General features: G+C 53.5%; 1 non-coding gene across 1 annotated transcript in view; it reads right to left on the minus strand.

The window, feature by feature from the left end:
• Positions 1-255, minus strand: part of LOC124592459 — a 1,910-nt gene extending 1,655 nt beyond the window's left edge. Inside the window, exon 1 of the ribosomal RNA XR_006977436.1 lies at positions 1-255. This exon is cut by the window's left edge and continues 1,655 nt beyond it. This is a non-coding gene — a ribosomal RNA (small subunit ribosomal RNA).
• Positions 256-5,000: the final 4,745 nt, after the last annotated feature.

Consider the following 5,000-nt stretch of genomic DNA (forward strand, 5'->3'; position numbering starts at 1 on the left):
AGGCAAACGGACCGGACGAGCCGACCGATTGGTTTTGATCTAATAAAAGCGTCCCTTCCATCTCTGGTCGGGACTCTGTTTGCATGTATTAGCTCTAGAATTACCACAGTTATCCAAGTAACGTGGGTACGATCTAAGGAACCATAACTGATTTAATGAGCCATTCGCGGTTTCACCTTAATGCGGCTTGTACTGAGACATGCATGGCTTAATCTTTGAGACAAGCATATGACTACTGGCAGGATCAACCAGGGAGCTGCGTCAACTAGAGCTGAGCAGCCGGCCGCCCGGGAGTGTGTCCCGGGGGCCCGCGCGAACACGCAAGCGTCCGCTCAATTATTCTGCAAACAGGAGGAGGCTGAGCTCCCCTGCACAATACACCTCGAAACCCTCTCAGGTCCCGGCGGCGCGCAGCGCCGTCCTAAGTACTTGGTCGGGTTCGAGAGAGGCGCAATCGCCCGGAGTTTGGCGAGTAGACGCTTTAGGTGCGACCACCCGTGCTCCCAACTGAGCTTGCCGCTGCCGACAGAGGCCCGGGAGCGTGCTGTCGTGGCATTGCCGGCGGGAGACAACACGCGCCACCTACGGTGGCCGGCAGCTCCAACGCCAGCGCCACAGAAGGACAAAAGCCCCACTTGGGTGCCGAAGCGAACTCTCCCAGCACAGCGCACGCGCCAACACGTCCGCACAGCTGCGATACAATCCACCTGCGAGAACCGCAGAGGCGACCGAGCAGCAGACGGCGTCGCGGCGCCGAGCGCCGGGCGGCGGCGCATCCTCAGCGCACACAGTCCTCAATCGGACCAGCACACTGCAGATGTCCACCGCGCTTCGCACCGGGCCCGCGAGGACCTACTTTGGCCGCACGGCGCCGCGTGCAGGGTGCGCCGGCGCGCAGCTGCGCCGCCTGCCGCCTCCGTCGGCCGGCGCGCCTGCCACTGGCCGCCCCCACCAGCCGGCTGTAGCGCGTGCGCCCACGCACCGCGCGGCCAGCACGCCGGAAGGCCCCCCCTCACCGGCCGGGGACGGTCCCACCCAGCCACCGCCGCGTATCGCTTCACACCCACATGCCATTCACGTTCGTGGGCATGGTGGGTATCGCTGAAACAACCGGTTGGTAGCTCAACCGATCGTCGCCATCACTGATTCACCTCTAGCGAGAACAACCGCACCACAACGGTTTACCAGTTCTTCATTTGCGTAACGTCACCAGCAAACGTAGACGTCCATCGCCATTTGCAAATTCAACGATTGTTGCATGCCTGTGTCAGGTGTCACGACACACTATGTCTGCCCACATACACGCAACAACATGTGCACGCTTCGCGAACACGTGGAAGGTGGCCCCCGTACGTATGCGATGTCCATTGCGCGAACGACTGTCAACCGGCCTCTGTCGCATGTCGCAGATGTGGAACGCAGTGCACCATGCTATCACGGTGTGTGAGAAGAGACGACTACGTCTGACAACACGCGCCACTACATCAACAGACGGCTCATGCTGATCGCCATCCACGGCATACCATACTGCAATCCAGCTCTTATAGGGAGACGACACGTAGCTGAGTGCACAATATTTGGACCGTATGGTTCGCCGTTGTTGGCGCAGTCGTGGTACGGTCACACATGTACCACGATGTATCATTCAGTACATGAGGACCAATGTGCGGTACAGTGTGTGATTTGGACGTACAACATCAGCGGACAGTTGCCACAAGCCGTACCACAACGTAGGCTGTGCTTCGCCATGCGAATGCCAATGAACAACTGCGAAGGGCATTGAGCATGTACGTCCTGCCGCCATCCGCATTACAGTGTATAGCTGCAAGGTGTTTAACATGAAGCGATACTCTGGGGACCGGGCAGTGCGAGTAGCAAACTATATTGCGGGGGTTGCAGTTAGGCAACACTACACTAATTTAACGCGTCGTATGACAATTACAGAGCAGGTTAAGGCCCAACGTGTGTTGGGTTAAGGCCCAACGTGTGTTGGGTTAAGGCCCAACGTGTGTTGGGTTAAGGCCCAACGTGTGTTGGGTTAAGGCCCAACGTGTGTTGGGTTAAGGCCCAACGTGTGTTGGGTTAAGGCCCAACGTGTGTTGGGTTAAGGCCCAACGTGTGTTGGGTTAAGGCCCAACGTGTGTTGGGTTAAGGCCCAACGTGTGTTGGGTTAAGGCCCAACGTGTGTTGGGTTAAGGCCCAACGTGTGTTGGGTTAAGGCCCAACGTGTGTTGGGTTAAGGCCCAACGTGTGTTGGGTTAAGGCCCAACGTGTGTTGGGTTAAGGCCCAACGTGTGTTGGGTTAAGGCCCAACGTGTGTTGGGTTAAGGCCCAACGTGTGTTGGGTTAAGGCCCAACGTGTGTTGGGTTAAGGCCCAACGTGTGTTGGGTTAAGGCCCAACGTGTGTTGGGTTAAGGCCCAACGTGTGTTGGGTTAAGGCCCAACGTGTGTTGGGTTAAGGCCCAACGTGTGTTGGGTTAAGGCCCAACGTGTGTTGGGTTAAGGCCCAACGTGTGTTGGGTTAAGGCCCAACGTGTGTTGGGTTAAGGCCCAACGTGTGTTGGGTTAAGGCGCAACATAGGTTAGGTTAAGGCGCAACATAGGTTAGGTTAAGGCGCAACATAGGTTAGGTTAAGGCGCAACATAGGTTAGGTTAAGGCGCAACATAGGTTAGGTTAAGGCGCAACATAGGTTAGGTTAAGGCGCAACATAGGTTAGGTTACGGCGCAACATAGGTTAGGTTAAGGCGCAACATAGGTTAGGTTACGGCGCAACATAGGTTAGGTTAAGGCGCAACATAGGTTAGGTTAAGGCGCAACATAGGTTAGGTTAAGGCGCAACATAGGTTAGGTTAAGGCGCAACATAGGTTAGGTTAAGGCGCAACATAGGTTAGGTTAAGGCGCAACATAGGTTAGGTTAAGGCGCAACATAGGTTAGGTTAAGGCGCAACATAGGTTAGGTTACGGCGCAACATAGGTTAGGTTAAGGCGCAACATAGGTTAGGTTAAGGCGCAACATAGGTTAGGTTAAGGCGCAACATAGGTTAGGTTATGGCGCAACATAGGTTAGGTTACGGCGCAACATAGGTTAGGTTACGGCGCAACATAGGTTAGGTTAAGGCGCAACATAGGTTAGGTTAAGGCGCAACATAGGTTAGGTTAAGGCGCAACATAGGTTAGGTTAAGGCGCAACATAGGTTAGGTTAAGGCGCAACATGGGTTAGGTTAAGGCGCAACATGGGTTAGGTTAAGGCGCAACATGGGTTAGGTTAAGGCGCAACATGGGTTAGGTTAAGGCGCAACATGGGTTAGGTTAAGGCGCAACATGGGTTAGGTTAAGGCGCAACATGGGTTAGGTTAAGGCGCAACATGGGTTAGGTTAAGGCGCAACATGGGTTAGGTTAAGGCGCAACATGGGTTAGGTTAAGGCGCAACATGGGTTAGGTTAAGGCGCAACATGGGTTAGGTTAAGGCGCAACATGGGTTAGGTTAAGGCGCAACATGGGTTAGGTTAAGGTACAATATGGGTTAGGTTAAGGTACAATATGGGTTAGGTTAAGGTACAATATGGGTTAGGTTAAGGTACAATATGGGTTAGGTTAAGGTACAATATGGGTTAGGTTAAGGTACAATATGGGTTAGGTTAAGGTACAATATGGGTTAGGTTAAGGTACAATACGGGTTAGGTTAAGGTACAATACGGGTTAGGTTAAGGTACAATACGGGTTAGGTTAAGGTACAATACGGGTTAGGTTAAGGTACAATACGGGTTAGGTTAAGGTACAATACGGGTTAGGTTAAGGTACAATACGGGTTAGGTTAAGGTACAATACGGGTTAGGTTAAGGCACTTGGGGGGGGGGGGGGCCCGGTTTGTTGATTGTGATTATCGTAAGTAAATGACTGCGGCATCATCTGATTTGCCACGTCAGGGTGCACCTTTGGCTCATAACAGGCGGCGCTCTGATTCCATGCTTGTGGCAGACCTGTGTCTTTCATTCCTGCCATTGTTTGTGTGGTGTGACAGGAGGCAGTATTGTGATGTTGGGTGCACCCCTGTCTGGGACATGTGTGGGTGTTGGTGGCTTAGCTGAGCAATGGTGGTTGTCGGAAGGGTGGGATATTCTGTTTTCCGAGTGGACCTCCCGGTCTGGTTATGATAGTGTGGATTGTCTAATGTGGCAGAGAGGATGCACTGGGTGTTGTTCCATGCTGGTGCTTACATATTGTCTGTGTGCCTGTTACAGGCAGAGAGTAGTGCGTGATAAGAGTGTCTGGCTGACGTGTGATTGTGAGCAGAGTCTTTCAGCATGTATACGGACAGGTCTATACATTATCTGTATTCTGATGGCTCTATCTATTACTAATCAGCGCCGTGTATACGTTTAATCCGGTTCCAGTCGAAACTATTGTATCTCTGTACATTAGTGACACGGCGAGCCCGCTATGTAGTTACTCGTCTCGGCAGCTTCCACCGGTGTATGGCAAATGATTATAAGGAATCAGTCTAGTCGTCAATACCGATAGTCTGACGTCACATGTCTGGGGTGGGGGACGCTGCGCCCTTCCGGTGGGTCATGGCCTAGGAAGACTCTTCCCACGCAGGGGGGCTTGGACTGTCATTGACTCTTCCGAGTAATATACTTGCCGTACGTTTTTGCGACTGCGAGTGCAACGCTCACCGGTACCGACATGGATGGAGCGCCTCCTAGCTGCCGCTGAGCATCTGCATTCGTACAGCGAGCAACGCGATCGCGTCTGTAGCTCGTACGTGGTACGGCTCGCAGCTCATGTATATGGACAGCGGGAATGTCGCATATTGGACATAACTCTTCATGAAACGCACGTTATAGGGGTGGATTGCACATTGCGAGTGCGAGCAAAGTCCGCCGTTCATCCGCTGGAGTTGCGAGTTGGGCGGTTGGGGTGGGCACGAACGGGTGCAGGTGGAGTGATTGCCGGTCCACGACTTCGTGCGGCAGAGGGCGCTGGCGTTGGGG

This window comes from Schistocerca americana, unplaced genomic scaffold (genome assembly GCF_021461395.2).
Source record: "Schistocerca americana isolate TAMUIC-IGC-003095 unplaced genomic scaffold, iqSchAmer2.1 HiC_scaffold_920, whole genome shotgun sequence".
In the NCBI taxonomy this organism is placed as follows: domain Eukaryota; kingdom Metazoa; phylum Arthropoda; class Insecta; order Orthoptera; family Acrididae; genus Schistocerca; species Schistocerca americana.